At 48.9% G+C, this 19,441-nt stretch overlaps 1 protein-coding gene and 1 long non-coding RNA gene across 2 annotated transcripts in view; one reads left to right on the top strand and one right to left on the bottom strand.

Annotated features, from left to right (window-relative positions):
• Positions 1–19,441, top strand: part of LOC144249853 (uncharacterized) — a 475,070-nt gene that overhangs the window by 290,761 nt on the left and 164,868 nt on the right. The gene's annotated exons all lie outside the window — the stretch shown is intronic.
• On the bottom strand, positions 769–18,437 carry LOC144249893 (uncharacterized). Its single transcript, XR_013342342.1, has 3 exons — positions 18,383–18,437; positions 1,249–1,388; positions 769–853 (listed from the first exon to the last, which is right to left on the bottom strand). It is a non-coding gene; the product is annotated as an uncharacterized LOC144249893 (long non-coding RNA).

The raw sequence follows: 19,441 nt of genomic DNA, 5'->3' as shown, positions 1-19,441 counted from the left end.
TTGACTTGGGAAGGCTGAGGAAAGACTGCTCTGCCCAATTCAGTTTTCTGCCTGCAGTGTAAGGTGTGGGGCTTCAGCAGTAGGAGGGGTAAGGCGGGAAGTTGTAGGTGGAGTCAGGGTCCTCTGGGGAAGGCCCTGGGACAATGGATCCCCCCACACCACACCTCCCTGTCCTCCCCCAGGGCCACAGAGATGTGGTCTGCACTCATGGGAAAAGGGAGGTCCACCGCTACTCAGGGGGACTCAGTGAGCTCACAGAGAATGAGGTAGCATTGCAGCCCACGCCAGGGGAGGAGGTGTCTCTTGAGCCCTGAGAAGAGTGGGCAGGAGGACAGACACTCCCAGAAGGTGCATTCCAGGTTGGAGAGCATGTAGCCAAGAGGAAGCAGAGTGTCAGGCCTGCCCAGAGGAGGGGAGAGCTGGTCAAACCATGGATCTAGCGCTCCTTCGTTGAAGGTTCTTTGCCTGTAGCAACCTGTCCTGACCCTGCCTGTACAGCCACTGTGTCTTGCCTGAGGTGGACTGGTGTGTTCAGAACCAGGGACGGTTCAGGTGGGTAGGGTCAGAGGTTTGCTCTGGAGCCCGTGGCGAAGGCAAGGCCAGGGTTTTGCTGACTCCACACCTGCCTCCCCACAGTGTCTCACCTTCCTTCCTGGGGACCTGGGTGAACTTCTACTCCGAGGCTTCCCATCAGCCTCCAGGCTCTCTGAGTCTGCAGCACCTGCTACCGTACATGTGGCTCCTCCTGAGTGGCTTTAACCTGGAGCACCAAGCACACCACCTGCTGGCCCAGGTTGAAGATGGCAGATCAAGCCAGGCAGAGCCTGAGAGCCAGGCGGACCGGGGTGAGTACCTAAGGGTATATGAGGAAAGGTCCGACTGCTGTCCCACTGCAGGGAGTCTGTATGCCTGGTGTTGGGCTGGAAATTAGGATAAGCCTTTGTCCATTCAGGAAGTGACCCCAGTCTGCAAAGAGGTCCTATGTGGGCTAAGGGCCCGAGTTCTTCCTGGCAGCAGGGGTATTGTCTGACTGTGCTAAGGTCAGGGCAAGGCAGTCATGTTGGCATCTTTTCTCCTCTAGCTACAAGCTCAGTTCCTGTCACGGCTCCTGAGCCAACCCCAGAGCCAGAGCCTTCTCCCAGGGAAGGGGCAGAGCCGGAGTCCAGGACATCAGGGGTCTCCACTCGGGACTCCCCACGGCCCAAATATACCAAGCGGATGAGAGGCAGGTGTGTCATTCGCGTCTACCTGGAAGACGAAAGGACAACACAGTATAGAAGCATCCTGGTGAGTCTTCGAGCAGGGGAATCTCCTGGGAGTCCACAGTGGGGAAGACCGAGTCCACAGCAAACACCTTGGACTAGGCCTGTCTTCTTGAACTGGAGCTTCTGGAAGGTCAGGAAGGAGAGCATAAAATGAGGAAGAGAGAGGCGGGAGAGCAGCAGCATGCCAGGTCTGGGTGCGAGTGGGCCTGCGTGTTTTGGGGTGTGCAGGTCAGAAGTGCAGGAGTGAGTGCTGGGTTCAGAGGAGGTCAGAGAAATATCGAGGGTACAGGCCATCCTCTACTGACCTTGGTATTGAGGAGGAGTATATTGAACCGTGGAGGTTGAAGCAGAGGAGTTGGCAGTCATTTTCTTGTGTGTGGGAGGGGATATGTTGCTGGTTGGAGGGAAGGGAGCCATTGTAGAATGATTAGGGTGGGTAGGTGTGGGTCAGAGACAACTGGGGGCCTTGGAGGGGCCCATTAGTGTCCTAGTTTGCATGTATGTGAATAGAGATTTAGCGGGTCTCTCTGCAGAATTTTCCTGGGTGTGGAGTATCCATGCTGAGACTCTGGTGTCCACCTCCAGGGGAGCCATGTTGAACCACTGCACCTGCTGGGTCCGAACCTCCCGACACCCCAGCAAGCACTGACACTCTCGAGCCCAGCAACTTCCATGCCTATCATTAAAGAGTCCTAGTGTGTGTTGTGCCTGGCTGTCAGGACCAAAGCACCTAGGGTTTGTGCCTGGTCCACACACAAATGCAGCTGCATCCCAGACCAGAGCAGGGATATGGAAGTCCACTGGACCATTCCTCCCATCTTGATGGGACTAGAGTGTGTCTGTACAAAGCCTTTTGGTCCTTATTCCCTTGTCCCTGTAGGGCATAGCAGGTTGAAGCAAACTCTTGTACCAAGATTGGACTAGAGGCTCATAGGAAGACCCCACATCATCCCATGAAGGCCTCAGGTAGCAGGGTAACAAGATGGTGCCCTTGTGTTGAGAGAGCTCTTGTCTCTGATTGTCCTTGAGCACTGTCCTCTGGGTAGTTACTCCCAAATTCCCTCTCTGATGAGCTTTCTCCAACCCTGCTCAGGTGACCTGCCAGGACAGGACTCCAGCCGTCATCCGCAAGGCCTTAGATGTACACTTGCTCCAGCAGGAGGATCCAAAAAACTATGAGCTTCTGCATATTTCCTGGAACCATCAGAGTAAGTGGAACCATCAGAGGGTAGGGAGCAGTGAGTCACAGTGGGCTCAGGATAACTGGGAGCCAAAACACAGTGTGCGTTGACCCAATGCCCAGGAATAGTATGGTGGGACTTGTGCACAAAACAAAGTGTAATGATGGGGCATAAATCTGCAGGTTCTTCATGTTCCCCAGAGGCTGTGGACCTGCCTATCATGTGTTCTTTCCTTGGCCTGAGGAGGCATTGCAAAGCTATTATCCACGAGGGGCCAAGAAGAGAGGCTTCTTTGTCTTGTGTCAAAGAAGACAGACAACCACAGGGTGCCTACTTTGGCGGCCTTTCCTGACCTAGATGAGTACATGAGAAAAGCAGTTCAATGAAGAATCATTTCTGGCTTCCAATCTTTCTATTCACTGCAAACGGAGTCCACTTAGGACCAGAGGCCATTTCTAGAGAGAAGAGTGTGGTAGAATAGAACCCTTCACAGCTTGTAAACTGTTCTTGGAGAAAAAGAGAGAGAGAGAGAGAGAGAGAGAGAGAGAGAGAGAGAGAGAGAGAGAGGGAGACAGAGAGAGAGAGAAAAGAAGACGAAGAAGGAGGAGGAGGAGGAGGAGGAGGAGGAGGAGTAGAAAAATGAAAATAAGTTGAAGGAGGAAACCATGAATAAGAAGTTCAAGATGACTATAAGAAGAAGCATGAGGAGAAGATGAAGAAAAACAAGAACAAGAAGGAGAAACACAAGCCGAACAAGAAGTATAACAATAAATTGATTAAAAATGTGAATGAGAATTATACTCATGAGGAGGAAATGCAGAAGTGGGGAACTCAAGAGAAATATATTCCTCTGGATGGCACAGCCCTGCCATCCAGAGGAATATATTCCTGTGGACATCCTCCACCCACGCTCAACACACCTCCAAACCATACCCCTCCAATTAGTGTAGCCGTGTATGGGTAGATGAGTCCACTGTCAAGGTGGAGGCACCCACCATCAAGTGCTTTTCCCCAAACCCACCTGTGATCATTGTTGCAGTGGGGAGAAAACCTTCAACACATGAGTCTTTGGGGACCAATCCAGATACAAAGTCTAGCTGTTTCTCTTTGATGGGTCCAACGTGAACTAAGAGGTTCTGGGGTACAAGGGGCTATTTCCTTGAAAGGTGTTCCTGTAGTGGACCTCCTGTGCATAGAGGGTCCTCAGGGATTAATCAGTGGGGAGTCTTTGGTGGAACAGAAGCTGGATTCGGGGGCTCTCAGGTCTGTGTGTGAGACCTGAGCTGGCAGAGGCTCTCAGTTGTGGGGGATGTTGGGTAGTGTATTCCTTGAGTGTCACCTACCACGCCTCTGCCCCTGCCTTTCCAGAGCTGAGGGTCTCTGCTGATGCGAAAGTATATCACGGCCTGATTGGAGGAGTGCATTATGACTTTATTCTTTGGGAAACAGATGCCAGCAAGTCGTTGAAGGTCAAACCAAAGGAGGTAAACAGCCACCTTCTTCAGTCTTTACTCCTGGTGCCACTCCACATCCTCCAAGGGGACAAGAACCTCAGGTTCTGGATGGATGTTGTAGAATGCCCACAGAGCCAACTGCCAGGCTGGGTGGGGTGCAGTTGCTGGGCTTTGCTGATGTTGTCATCCCCCACAGTTCTTGGAACCTTCTGTGGCAGTGGCATCCAGGACCCCAGCAGCTGTGAGCAGCAGCTCTGCAGTGGCTGCAGGATCATTGCCCCAGGCCACCCAAAGCAATGAGTGCTGCATGATAAAAGTCACCAGTAGCAGCTCCTCACTGCTTCACTCCAGCGAGCAGGTGGAAGACAGCCGCGTTGTTCACGTCCTCCTAGAGGGACAGAGCCTGAGGGAGACAAAGCGCATCCCAGTAAGCCTGACAGCAGGGCTGCCTCCTGGGTGTCCACACAGTGGAAGGCAGGAGACACAGCCAACCCCAGGGCTATGGTGGGAAATAAAGAAGAGAGAGGTCCATCTTAAGGGCTTGACCTGAGGAGGGAGAGCCTCAGCATGCCCAGCTTCAGTGGTGAGTGGGCCTGTGTATTGTGGATTTTGCAGGCCAGAAGTGCAGACGGAAGTGCTGTGGACAGATGAAGTCAGAGATATGTCCAGGGTGCAGGCTGCAGTGCCTAGAACTTGGTATTCTCAATGAGTGAGATTGGAGCAGAGGAGGTGGCAGTGACTTGTCACATGTGTAGGAGGGGATGTGTTCCTGGTGGCAGGGAAGAGAACCTCCTTAGCATGACTAGGTGTAGGAATTTGGGGTCGGGATCACCTGGGGGGTCATGCCAAAGCTTCGGAATGTTAGGCTTTGCATGTATGTAAATACGGAGCTAAAGGGGTTCTTGGCAGAATTTCTATGGATGTGCAGTAGACACGCTAATGCTGCAGGTGTCCAGCTGCAGAGGAGACATGTTCAGTGACTGCCAGTGCTGAGTCAAGTACATCATTACAACCAGACCCGCACCGAGCTTCCAGAGGCCAGGGCCTCTCAAAGCTATCATGAAGCACTCAAGTGCACACTCTTGTATCTGAGTCTGTTTTGTGTCGTGGCAGTCAGGACCCAAATTTTCAGTGCATCTGCCTCTTCCACCCACAAAGGCAGCCTGCATCCCAGATCACACTTGGTGCGCAGATCCCTGGCCCATTGCTCTCATCTCAGTGAGATGAGAGTGTGTCTGTGCATAGGCAGTTTGGTCCTTTGACATGAGTGGAATGTGGCTCCCCAGGGGGAGGGGAGATGGCAGGTACAGGCAGATATTTGTACCAGGATTGTTCTAGTAGCACATTGCAAGAACCCAGGTGGTATATGGAGGACACACTCAGGTAGCAGGATAACAAGATTGTGCCCTTGTATATGTAGCTGAGATTTCTCCTGAATGTTTGACCACAGTCTTCTGGGTAGCTCTTCTAAAAGCCATTCTCTGATGACATTTGTCCCACCCTGATCCAGGTGACCTTTCAGGAGACGGTGACAAGCCTCATCCGCAGGGCCTTGGACCAAAATTTGTTGCAGCATGAGGATGTGGACAACTTTGAGCTGCTGTATATGATGTCTGAGGATGAGAGTAAGTAGGACAATCAGACAGTGGGGAGACATGATCCACAGTGGGCTCAGGATAACTGACAGCCAAGAGAAAGTGGGCCTTGGCCCCAAAATACCAAAGTGTGATGGGCCTGGCGGAGACTCTCAGGGGTTGTGGGTGTTTTGTGGTATAATCCTTGAGTGCCACCTGACAATTCTCTCCACTTCGCTCTGCAGAAATCAAGGTCTCTGACCACTCACTCGTGTGTCTGTCCATGAATCTGGGAGTACAATATTTCATCGTGAGGAAACGCCCCCAGGTCAAGGGAAAGGAGGTAAACACCTACCTTATTCAAGCTGTGCATGTGCTGCCATTCCACTCCGACCTGAGGAAATAAGAAGCCTCAGCACCTGGACATATTTGCTGGAAGCCCATAGAGCCAACTGACAGTCTGGGGTGGCTTTGTGTTTCTGGGTTTGCTGATGTTCCATCCCCCACAGTTCTCAGAATCAACCTGCAAGTCCTCCAGGCCGCTTTCCCACAAGCAGGTGGGAGACACCTGCTTAATTCGTGTCCACTTAGAAACACAAAGTCCAGAGATGGCCAAGAGTGTTCTGGTAAGCCTGGGAGCAGGGGTGTCCCGTGGTGCTTACACCTGGGTGGGGAGCAGACACTGGTCCAATACCATGGACTACTCATGCCCTCTTGAATTTGGAGCTTCTGGATGATCAGGAGGATAGATGGGAATCAAGAAGGGAGAGGTCAGTGTGAAGGGCTGGAGCTGAGATGAGCGAGTGCAGCAGCTTGTCCACTGCCATGTCTGAGGGAGTCTGTGTGTCAGGTGGCAGCATGCAGTCCAGAAGGGCAGGGACAGGTATGGGTGACAGATGAGAATAGGACAGGAACTAGGTTGCAGGTTCCCTTGTATGGGATGCTGACGTCTATGGAGGAGGACAGCAGTGTGAGGTTCTCCATGTTCCTTGAACAAGGAGCTGAGAGAGTCTCTCTGCAGAGTCGATATGGATGTGGAGCAAGCACACTAAATGTCCAGGTAACCCAATGACCACCCTTGCCGGATGAGGTGCCCTCCTACATCCCAGCCAGCACTGAGCCTCTGGAGGCCAGGAGCTCTCGTGGCTATCTTTCAGCTCTCCTGTGTGTGGTCATGTTCCTGGGTCTGTTTTTGGCCCTGGCAATCCAGACCAAAGCCTCTAGGTTTTGTGCCTAGGCCATTCCCAATGCCGCCTGCATCCTCGGGCATACCTGGGATCTTGGAGGCTATTGTCCCATTCCTCCCAACTTGTGGGATGAGATTGCATCTGTATGCAGGTAGTGGGGTCCTTTCACTCCGAGAGGAGTGCAGCTCCACAAAGAGCAATGGCAGGCCCAGGAAGTCCTATGTACAAGGATTGGGCTAGTAGCCTGTGGGAAGAGCCCACATGATGAGCAGGAGGTCAGCCTCAGGTAGTAGGGTCATGGATGTTGCACTTGCATTTAGAGTGGAGGTGCCTCCAGAATGCCCCTGCCCACTGTCCTTGAGTAGTCACTTCAAGGCCCATTTCCTGAAGGCCTGTCTCCCATGCTGCTCCAGGTGACCTGCCAGGATAGGGCTCCTGTTGTCATCTGCAGCGCCCTCGACCTACACTTCCTTACTGAGGAGAATCCAGAGGATTATGAGCTGGGCCAAATCATCTCTCGCCGTCAGAGTAAGTGAGACAATCAGATAGCAGAGAGCAAGGGTCAGGATGTGGACTCAGGTCAACTCTTAGCAACAAAGAGTAGTCTCTGACCCCCAAGAACACTCCAACAGGTGTGTTGGGTTCGTGCACAAAGCCAACTGCACTTCTGCTGGTGGAAGGTCTCGAGGTCCATTGGTATACCCCAGTGGATATTGCGGCTCCCCACCAGGTGCCCTCCCCTGGACATGAACAGGCATCCAAAACTGACATCTTTGAGGAGTGAGGAGGAAAGCCTCTCTCCAGGAGCAGTATGTTTTCATGGTCTGGGATAGGAGTGGTTTCAAAGGAACATGGGAATGCATGGGCTAAAGAGGGAACTGGCATTTTGTGGACTGAAGCAGTACTATTGAAAGCCTTCTGTGTGACCAAAAAACCACTGCCTGGGCAGAGCATTGCCAGGATTCTAGCAAGCAGTAACAGGATGAAATTGGGAAGAAAACACAGCCTGGGAGACAGCCTGAATCATCTGTTTTTGCATAAATTCCATGGTCTTACGCACCTGAGTCCACTAGGCAAGGAGTGATCACAATAGCCAGGTTGTGATCCCTAACTAAAGTGAGATGAGGGCTTCCTGAGCACTTAGCCACAGAGCTCATCTGATAATAATGCCAGCGCTTTTTTTTGGTTGGTTGGTTGGTTTTTGTGAGCCAAACACCACAGCAGCCATTATCCCAGCCTATGTACCCTGAAGACCACCATCCCTATGAGTTCTAGGATCACTTGTCTCCTATCTTAACCTACTGTTAGGTTAGTAGAGTCTATGGAAGAGGAAGTCTGTCTGGGGCCTTGGTAGCCTAAGAAATTCATAGCCTAAGAAATCCAACCCAGAAGGGATGGAGAACAGACTCTAGGTTAGAGGAGGGCGACAGGAAACACATGTTCAGAGGAAGGAGAAGCGGCTGTTGTATTCCCCCACTCGGGGTCATGGCACCACTGGGCCATACACCATGTTGGAGGGAAGCAGTCCCTTTGCTGGTCTTTGGAACCATTGTTCTCAGTAGGGCAGTATTTGGAATGTGGCCTCCATTCTCAGAAGCCTGGTTCACATGGAGGCGGGCTCCACCAACGCAGAAGCATGGCTCTAACGTGGTATCCGTGCTGGTCAGCCTGTCCTCACTGTGGCCATACTTGAGGAAAATAACTCAGAGGAGGAATCCTAGGCCTTTTCTCTGGGTTTCATAGCTTTCTCTTTGGTTGTGCACTGAGGCTGTCCATAAAGCTCTAGTGTGTGGCAGTGGAGAGCTCCTCAGCCCTTGCCACAAAGGCATAGACTGGGAGAGAGAGAACGAGGCTGGCAGAGAGGGAGAGAGAGAAAGATGGAGAGGGAGGACCTCTACTTGGAGAATGAGGATTCAGTGGAGCCAACAGGAACAAGGTACTGTTGCCCAAGGCACAACCCTGTTTAGGTCTTCCTCCAACCATGCTCAACCTTTCTTCCAGTCCCTCCCACCCCCAGTAGTGTATTCATCTTGAATGAGAATTTTGTGTTGACATCAGAGCACTCACCATCCAATGCTTCCCTCCAAACCCACCTATGAAGATGGCTCATGTGGGGACTGAATCTTTGGCACAGGAGCCTTTTGTGGGAGATTTCAGATGCAAACCCTAGTGGTGTGCTTTGGCAGATGCAAGAGGACCTGAGATATTCTGGAGTCCAAAGCCTTTGGTAGGAACCGACATTAGGTCTGTTGAAGTGCTCTGCCTAGTTCTTCCTCAGGGAGGACTGTGGAGGCTGTCTTTGTTGGTATTGGTGCTGAATTGGAGAGCTCTCAGGTGTGTGGCTCTGGCCTTTTCTGGCACAGGCTCTCAGATGTTGGCGTGTCCCAGGGAGCACCTCCAGAGCCACCTTATTTTGTACACCCCTCTCTCCCCAGAGCTGAGGATTCCAGCGCAGGCCAACGTATTTTACGCAAAGAACCCTCACACAAAACCCAACTTCGTGCTGAGGAAAAGGAGCCTCTCCCAAAAGAACGATGGGTGGATCCAGCCTCAACCTCCCTCTCATCCTGGAAAGAAGGCTGCAGCCCTCCTGAGGATGCTTGCAAAACCATTCTGCTGCTGTGTGCCTGGGCGGGGCTGAGGCAGCCCAGGAATATTTACACTGATTACTATTTTCTTCAAAGTTTGAATCTATAGTTTGCCATTGTCCTTGACCTTGTTTAGTAACACAGTTGTTACTCTATCCTGTATTTGTTGTTTCCATTAATATATTATTATTTTAAAATATATATGTTTTTGTTACCTGATCTACTGTGATGATTTGAGTATACTAAATGTAGCAGTGATTCCTAAAGGACACATCCAAACCAACAGGAAGGAATGTTTCATTCTATCAGCAAGAACTTTGGTTTTTAGGAGTTTGGCAGATGGCATTATCTGAGTCAGTTTTCCAATGGGGGCAATGAAGTATCAGCTATGATGGTACAAACACAAACAAAGACACACAAACACACACAAGAGCACACACACTCACTGAGAGATAGATAGACAGATGGAGTTGGTCTCTGCTGAAATACTTTGGAGACATGGTTCCGATTTCTCCCCTTTTGGAGTATTTTCAATTGCACAAGGTGTCTTGCAAATGAACCCATGTCTGAGGAAGACATGCATGTGTACTTCACATGCCACTTTTCACATAGCAGGAAAGTCATGTAATATTTTTCATGCAGCTGTCTTTTGACTGTGAACCATCCCATGAGGTCAGCTGTGGAATTTTCAACTTGTAGCATCACAATGGGGATCCACTCTTTGGATTTGGGGATATTTCCGATTTTCTTGATTCAGATTGGAATGATATATATATTAGTTTTTGATGAAAATTCTGCATTTGATGGTAATGAATGTCGTGCATCTAGGAATCTGTAGAGTGCAGACAATGAATGGATGCCTACTGTTGTCTGGACTGGTCTGAAAAGTCCTGTAGCATCTGAGCATGTGTGAGGGCTGTACAGGTCTTGCAAAAAGTCCAGGTCAGATGATCCTGCACAAAGCTGAACTCCTAGTGGTCTCCACAACAGTGTAAGGGCCAAGGAGAAACACACTTCCACACAGAAGTTGGGAAGCTACCTTATGAAGGTGATCATAGATACGGGATCCTCTTGGTAGGACCCATTTTCTATTGGGCCAGAACTGTGCTCTGAATGTGGTTGCTAGAAGAACTTGGAATTTTCTAACTGAAGCAGTTCGTGCAAGCTACTTCCACTTGCAGGAACAAAGTGTGTTCTCATTGAGCACTTTAGGCTGTCCCTGGTTGAACTAGAGTGTCAGAAGCACTTGTAATGATTGGCATTCACGGTTTCACATTGAAGCCTCTGTGCCATCTGTCAACCACTGATGGCTGCAAGTGGGGAATGGAAGCCATTTGCTGCAAGCAGTTTCAACTTGCAGGACTAACTTTGTTGTAAGTGGGCACATGGTGTTTTCCTGTGTGAGCTAGAAGAAAGCAAAACTGCTTCTTACAGGTGACAGGCATGCTTTCACATTGAAGCTTTTGTGCCGTTGATCCAAAACAGTTCACTCATGTGGGCACCTGCACTTCAACTGTATGTTGTAAACAAGTGTGACAAATGGATGTCAGTGAGACTTTGGAGAACGGACCTTCTCAGCTGGTCCTCTTTCCTCCTGCAAGTTGGTGATCTCTTTCTGGCGCACTTTGTGTTTCATGCCTGAACTGTGCTCTGAATGTGCTTGATGAGAACAGTTTAGAAGTGCAGAAGTGAAGCTGTTTGCAGAAGCAGCTTCAAGTAGCACAAGCTAACTTGTTCTCATTGAGCACATGGAGATTTTTCCTTAGGTGAAGCAGTGTGAATGAGAATGGCTTCTCAGAGCTGGTAGGCATGTTTGCATTTGGCAAACATTGCCATCTGTCACCCAGAGTTCCTTGCATGCAGAAACCTTCTTTTTAAGTGTTCTCAGAAAGGTCTGATGAGTGGATTTCCATGGAATTTCGTGGAATTGATCTTTTCAGCAGTCCTCATTGGCTTCTCAAAATTGGTGATCCTGGGCACAAGGACTCTCTTGCCAGCCAACATTGTATTTTGGGCCTGACCTCGGCTCTGAATGTGCTTGCTGAGAGTAGTTTGGGAGTACAAAAGTAAAGCAGTCCCTCAGCAGCTTCAACATTCAGGAGCTCATTTTGTTCCCAGTGAGCACATTGGGGTTTGTCACTACTTAAACTAGCATGAAGAACCACCGCTTCTCAGAGGTGGCAGTTTCCCTCTGAAGCGTCTGTACAATTGGTCAATGAGAGTTCAATGCAGGCAGGCACTTGGATTTCAAGTGAATTCTGTGACAAACAATTGAGCAATGGATTTCAATCCACCTTGGGGAACTGCTCTTCCCAGTGGGCCCACAGTTCTCCTCCAGTTGCTGAACCTAGGTCCAAGGGCTCTCTTGCTAGCACTCTTTGCATATGGGCTGAAACTGTGCTCTGAGTGTGCTTCCTGAGAATATTTTGGAAGTGCAGCACAGAAGAATTTTGGCAAGCAGCTTCCATATTAGGAAATGACTTTTTTCTCATCGTGCCCATTGAGCTTTGTACCTGGCTGAAGTAGCCTTAAATCCAATGGCTTCTGAGAGCTGGCAGGCCCAGTTTCCATTGGAAGCAACTGTGCTCTTGGTCAATGGCAAGTTGGTTACTGTCAGGTACCTGCAGTTTCAATGAGTTTTTAGAAGAAGGAGACCAAGGGGATAAGATGAAACTTGTGCAATTCATTTCCTAATCAATGTTGGAGATGCTAGGCCAGAATGGACTTTTGCAATGATACTTTCTCATGTTTTTTTCAGGAAATGTGTTCTGAATGTGCATCCTGAGATGCATTTGTAGGGGGCAAACAGAAAAAGTTTGTGCACAAAGTAGATTTGTTCTCAGTGAACACGTGGCGGGTTTTCCTTGGTTGAACATGCAGGAAGCAGAACCTCTTATCAGAGCTGATGGCACCATTTCACTTGGAACCATCTATGCACTCAATAAAGCAGAGGTCATTGGAAACAGGGTCATGCAACTTCAAGATAGTTTTCAGAATCCGTTTGAGGAATGGATTCCAAAGAATCTTTGAGGTATTGACCCATCCATCAGTCCTATCACTTCCTATCTGAGCAAGTGCTCCGAGGTACAAGGGCTCTCCTGCTAGCACACTTTGGATATTGAGCCTGAACTGTTCTCTGAATGTGCTCAATGAGAAGAGTGTGAAGTGCAGAAGAGAAGCAGGGTGTACAAACAGCTTCAATTGCAGGATGTAAAAGTGTTTCTAGAGAGCATATTGGGATTTGGGCTTGGTTGAACTAGTAGGAATTGGAATCCTTCTTAGAGCCAGCAGTTACGGGCTTTACTTAGAAGTTTCTGTGTCTTGTATAAAGCAGAGTTTGTTGCTCATGGGTACCTTCGTTTCCAGTGAGTTTTCAAAAAATTTGAGAAAAATATTTCAATGAAACTCTGGGCCATTAATCTTGTCAACCATCCAATGTTCCACGTGAATATTGGTGGTGTCCCAAGGGATCTCTGGGTAGCACAATTTTCACTTTGGGTGTAAATGTCATCTGAACGTGCTGGCTGAGAAAAGCTTGGAAGTGCAGAACAGAAGCATTTTGTTCAGGCAGCTTCCAATTGAAGGAACGGTCTTGTTCCCTGTAAGCACATTGAGGTTTGTTTCTGGTTGAAGCTGCATGAAGTGGAACCGCTTCTCAGAGCCGGCACTCTCAGTTTCTCTCTGAAGCATCTGTTCCATTGGAAATGTAGATTCCCTTCAATAGAGCCTCATCTAGGGAGCCTGCCCATGTGCCTCCCACTTGATTCAAACCTCCAGTGCATTTGTTGTCAAAGCAGGGACTCCAAGGAGAGAGGGGCTCTCCATTCTCCACACTGACATCTCTCAGCAGGGAGGACTCCTCCATGCTTGGATGGCAGGGCTGTGATCACCTGGGAAGGTGGAAATAGGAGGCTGGTGGTGTTCCTAGCCAGGATGCTGGTGATTGCAGTGCATTTAATCTATGGATCTCAAGGAGCCTTATGCTGCAGATTTGTGTACTTCTGCATCTGTATGCACACAGTTCTTCATGTGGGGAAAAAGCAGTGTTCTCAAAGTTTGCTTTATATTATACTCAACTGGTAATTTACAAACCCCAGTGTCCCATCTTAGCCCAGAGCCATTCCATCAGCCCAGGGCCAGTAGGTGGTCCAGCGGTCAGTACTATGCACAGCTCCCAGGTGGCTCCAGTGTGCAGCTGAACTTGACAGCCAGTGTACTGTAGGATTTGCCCTTGAGGTTAGAATTCATTGACTTCCTCTTATGTCATTTGACTAGTCAGGATGTCTCATTAACTATCTGTGAAATCTTCAAGTTAGCAATCTCTGGTCATTTCTACCCTCTGAGGCACCTGGTTCAGCGGTTGGTCATGGTCATGGGTAGTCCTGGGTCACAACGAGGGAGAAGAAGACAATAATGTGGAATGGTGGTGTAGAGAGTAAGGGTGGGGCCAGAGCCCACACTGTGGTTAGGGTAGGGAAGGGATCTGAAGAGACTACCTTGAAAGCGAGCTCTGGCTGCATTAACCAGGAATCAGGGCCTGGAATTGGAAGCCATGACAGGGCTTCTGACTAGAAAGGACACATCCTTCTGGGCTGAGTTGGAGGTCCATCCAGGCAGAGGCAAACAGAGAGGATGCAGGAGAGGGGGATGGTCTAGATCACAGAGCAGCTCCGTCATCATATCTTAGAGAATGGATTTTTTTCTTCCAGTTGTTGGTAAATGCTAATTCATTTACGTGTTACATTCACATCCACCTCGTCCATTGGAAAGGCCACTCAACCACCATAGGCAGTGATATCTTGGTGGATGTGTGCATTCTAAAAGGAGGTGAGGTTGGCACCAATAGAGTGTGTGGGCACTCAGGCATTGGCAAGCTTGCTTTGGAGAGTGAATCCTCTAAATGTTATTGGGATGGCTTTTGAGAGCTCCTGTGGTTTGGCTAGACGTAGAATTCTTCCACACAATTTAGCATGGTGTATATTTTAGAGAGCATGATCACTGAGGGGCAGCTTGCTGGTTTGAAGCTGTGACCATTAACATCTTTCAAGTTTCTCACCTGGAGTTGGCTACCTACCACTGGTGACAGTGTTTTGCTACTGCTGAGCAATACTGAACAAGTCTCTGGGCCAATAATCCATTGCTGAACGACATCACCAACAAAAAGACACTGAGTGAAGGTGAGGACCAGAAGAGCCCGGGAACCACCTGACAGCAGCCCTGAAGTCCTGAGCTCTGGCACATCGTATGCCAACTCAACTGGGTATCAACCTTGTCTTCCTGGGCTCATTAGAACTGTGTGCTTCAACTTTCAGAAGCAAATGCAGAATGACAGAATCTTCTCTGAGGACACTTTTCTAAGTCTTATTTGCAGCACGTCTTCACTGGAATGAGTAGTCATTTGGCATTCTGTTGTACTTAAAATTTCATGAGATTCTACCCCTACTTGGTAGGTTGTGTGAAAGTGACTCGGCCTGAATGCATTTTACATCCCAAAATATGGCTTGTCTTTCCTCCTAAACCTATCAGGGCAGTCAGAGCAGCCAAGGAGTACTATAAATTTAGGCATAAAATGGCCAGATAGACTGGGATCACTGTACATCTTTCTAGAACCTTCTTTCATGCTCTGGCTTCCCTGAGGTAAAGTGTGGGGACTCTGGGATCCAGATTTGTTAGAAAGTAGTTTTCTTGGAAGGCAATGCTAGAAAACTCCAGGTGGGAACAGGAAGTGATTAGGAACTGGAAGACAGGGTGTACCAGCCAGTTGTTGTCATTGAGTGACTAAACACAGTTCTGATAAGGAGTGCTGGGGGTCCATGTAGATCATGCTACTAATAGAAGCCTTCCTACAGGGTGAGAGAGCTGGGGGTTCTCCACCCACTCCTGCCAGCCATGGCAGGATTCTGCTGCTGGCCTTCACTGTAGGCAAATGGGCCATGGTGCTGGGGGCTGGAGGTCAGCTGGGGTGTGAAGAAATGGCATAGTGCTGGACAATGTCATCCAGCTTTGAATCCCCAGACTGGGATCTTTAGCAGGGCAAGGTTAGAGACTGTACTCAATGCAGCGTCTACTTCTCAGCATAGTGCCAGGCACACAGCAGAACTTCATCAATGCCCGTGGAATGTGCTGGCTCACCCCAGCCCTGCTCCAGGCCTCTCTCAGCTGGGCTCTCTCTGCTGGTCCTGTCTGTTCTAGTATATTCAGCTCTTGCTTCTTTGTATTTCGCTTTCCTGAATTATGTCCTCTTTCTCCACACTCCTGTGGTCACTCTTTCTCCACACTCCTGTGGTCCCAAATGGCTGTCTGGTGGGACTGTGGCAGAGAGATCTCATTACTACCAAAGATGGAGTTTTTAAACCAAATAAGACATGTGCTCTGCTGCTTAGGATTGTCTTCAGCATAACGTGAGGTAGAAGGTTTGAAATTAGGATTGTCCTCCCAATCTTAAGGCATGTCATCCCTGTGTGCAGACCAGGAAGTGCCCTGGGAAGAAAGGCAGGTGTGGGTTTGGAATCCGAGACCAGCATGAGAAACACTTTCACTGCTTACTAGACAATGAGCTTGGGCATGTTCTGTAACCTCTTGGGACCTCAGTGTTTGCAAATCTGAAATGGGGATAGTTGTATGACTGACTTCAGAAGGTGGGTAGACAGAATCCTAGAACTAGAGGAAGAAAACGACTGGCATCTGTGAAGCACCCCGTCCCCATCTTTAGTCTTTCCATGATTTTCTAAGCGTGTGTTGATTGACTGTTGGTTAGAGCATGCCTGCAGATCTACCTGATGTCCCGTCTAATCCACATGGATGGAGAAGCTCACTTTTGCCCAGTTGCCACATTTGCAAAGACACCTTCTAATAGAATCGGATCTAGGAAGCTGGGGTCCCTTTGCAGAACATACAGGATCCACAGAAAAGTTCAAGCCCCTGAGACACAGGGCTTCTGCTGGTGTCCTCATGTCCTCATGGGCACTGCAATGCCTTTCTCCACTGATGTTCATTGAGAGCCTGGTCCAGGCCAGGCCAGGGCTCCCTGCTGAGGATGTGGCAGAGAATGAAGCACATGCCTGGCTGGCTTGTAGGGGACTCAACAATCGGGGGCAAGACAGGCCAGTGATGGTGAAGACAAGACGAGTTTGTTGACTTGTCCGAAGGTCTTGGAGCCAAGCACTCTTCTAAGCACCTTATCATAAAAGCTTCCTCATCCCTCAATAGTTGCAGGAGGAACAGTGCTTTGGTTGTCCCCATTTTCCATAGGTGACAACTGAGGCACTGCAAGATCAGGTCACTTGGCCAAGGTCAAGGAGATAGCACAGGGGGAAGTGTTGGCTGCAAAACCCTCCCATGTGGCTCCAGCTTTGGACTCTTTATCACCCACGGCCTGCAACCTCTTGGTCATGCTGTGGCCCCTGTGACTTGTCTGTCACCAAATAGTGATTCACTGCAGGGCCTTTCCCGAGTCCTCTTCCACCTCAGAGTGCCTGTGTCTCACAGAGAGTTAACCGGTTTCCTGGGCCCCACTGGAGTTCCTGGTTTTGCCAATCTGGGGTGGGGTCTGAGAATGTGTGTTTGTAACAAGGTCTCAAGTGACCCTGAAGGTGATGGGTCTCAACACAGGTGACTTTCCCCCTCCCCTTGGGTCATTTGACAGTGCCTGGAGACCTTTTGTGATATCATAAACCAGGGGTGCTGGTGCACAGCTCAGGTAGAGGCCATGGGTGCTGCTGAATGTCTACACTGCTCGGGGAAGACCTCTACAGACTAAGAAGGATATGGCCTGATGGGCCAAGGGCATCAAGGTGAGGAACCCAGTGTGGAGTACAAGCACATGAACTTGGGTGTGTGAAGGTATGTCCTTGGGGCTTGTTTCAAACATGGCTTCTGTCAGTGCAAAATTCCAGCACTCTGAGTGGCAGCGTATCTGACAAGCTCTGAGCAGGGATGCTGGTGCTGCTGACCAAGTGACCCCACTTTGAGTAGCCAAAGTGAAGTGGAGTTCTTAGGACACCATGAACTTCTCAGAAATGCAAAGTGGACATCTCCTGCATTGGTTCAGAAGGAAAGAAACTCTGAGTTGGAATAATCCTCTTTGGACTCACCTAGTTGCAAGTTTGCCCTTAAAGCAGCCCTGAGACAGCGGGGCCAGGTGGGGGACAGAGCTCCACTCCTCTCCTAGCCACAGGCAGAGGCCTGCTGGAAATGAGGAGGGTGCAGAGGTGGGTGAGAACTGCCTTGCTTCAGTCCCAAGCATCCAGTCAAGTCTATTGTCACCTGGAGTGGTGGCTTCTTTTCCAGGGTCCACGCTAACATTGGGGTTTGCATCTTCCTGACTTTCAGTTCTGTGAATGGAAGGTGGGAACTGGCTGCTTGAGACATTGTTGCTCTCTTGGGAGAGGGTATGGGAGAAATTACAGGACTCCAAGCCCTCCTGAGCCCACACCCCTGCCCCTGTGATAAATGGCAGCATTAACAAGGTTTGGTTGAGAGGGTCCCCCAGATTTGTGACTTCCTATGTCCGCCAGGAGATGTCACTATGGCTGGCAGAACAGAAGGCCTTTCAAGAGTGAGCTGGGGGGAGCAGAGAGGGGAAAATATCATCAAATAGAAGGCAGAAGCCAAAAGTACCCTTGGCCTAGTGGGATATGGTCCATACTATCATTTTAGGAATGGGGGACATTCTCCAATAAACCCACTATCAGATCGTGTCACTGAGGTCCAGCTTCTGAGAGTTAGGCAGAAACTCTCCAATGAAACACAAAGTTCCTGGCTTCTCTCAACTGAGAAAGTCTCCAGGTTTTGGCTCCTGGCCTATATGTATCAGGAAACATTTTCTTGAAGGAAACAAACACGTTGCACTGAATAAACATATATTTGTTGTAGCTTACCCTGAGACATCATATTGACGGGTTTTAAAAATTGATTCATTTTACAAATTCAGCAGCTTATTCTGAAGTTCCATTGCCCTCAAAATCCCTTATGATTGGCACATTAGCCAACAAGCAGAATTCTCTGAAGCCCCAGCAAGAAAAAAATAAAGTCAAATTCCTATTTGTTGACATTTGAGGAAAACAAGGGAGAAGCAAGGGGCCCCACTCATTGGTGACAAGGTCTGATTGAACATCTTTTATCTAATGCTTACCAAGAACGGTAGCAGAAACAGCACTGGTTCCTCAAACAGGGCAAGAGAGAGGTTGACACAGATGAAGAAGTATGTGGCCATCCGCATGGCCCAGTGATTATAAAAATAATCTTCACACTGAACACATTTACAATACAATAAATGGTTGAAAAAAATCCATGTTTTTATGTATTTGCCCTTCAAAAAAATTGTTAGAAGAACATGTGGAGAGTCTCCTCTGCCATATTGAAGTCATGGGCCACAGCAGGGAGATCGAACCAACCCTGTCCTCCCGAGGGACGAGCTGGGAAGGCTGTGCCCTCTTGGGAGAGTGGTTTCTGTTTTGTCTTTATCCACATCGGTTGTAAAACACCCAAGAAGCCTAAATGTCATCGAAACCTATTGTAAAACAGCAAGGCCCTGTTACAAATAGGATTCGAGTTTTGCCTGCAGAAAATGTGATTTTATTTTTTTCTAAAAATAAATTTCAACTTACAAAGGTAGTCTTAAATTCACAGAAGTATTTGTGCCTCCGGTTCACAGCAACATTCTTTACAACAGCCAAAAGGCGGAAGCAACCCAAGCATCTATTGGTGGAGGAATGGATCAGCCAAACAGGGTACAAATGTGAGGTGGAATATTATTCAGTCTTCAAAAGGAAAGAAATTCTGAGAGATGTTATACCAGGCAGATCCTCGAGGTCGTGGTATTGAGTGAAACAAGCCAGACACAAAGGAACAGAGAATGACTGATTGATTCCACTGGTATGAGCCTTCTAGAATAATCAGGTCTATAGAAACAGGAAATAGATTGATGGTTGCCAGGGGCTGAAGGGGGATTGAGAGAGAGTTTCAGGGGCACAGAGTTTCCATTTGGGAAGAAGAAAGAAGCTCTGGAGGGCTGGTGGTGACAGCTGCACAACAATGTGAATGTGCTCGATGCCACAGAACCGTGTACCTAATACAGTTAAAACAGCAATTTTTAAGTTGTGCATAAGTCACAGAAATTTTTTAAATCAATTTTTTCTGGGTACTGGGGGTTTAATCTGGAGGTACTTAACCACTGAGCTGCATCCCCAGC

The sequence above is a fragment of the Urocitellus parryii genome, chromosome 12, assembly GCF_045843805.1.
Source record: "Urocitellus parryii isolate mUroPar1 chromosome 12, mUroPar1.hap1, whole genome shotgun sequence".
Taxonomy (NCBI): Eukaryota; Metazoa; Chordata; class Mammalia; order Rodentia; family Sciuridae; genus Urocitellus; species Urocitellus parryii.
Note: the sequence above shows the minus strand (reverse complement) of the source record. Positions and strands in the feature narration are given on the sequence as shown.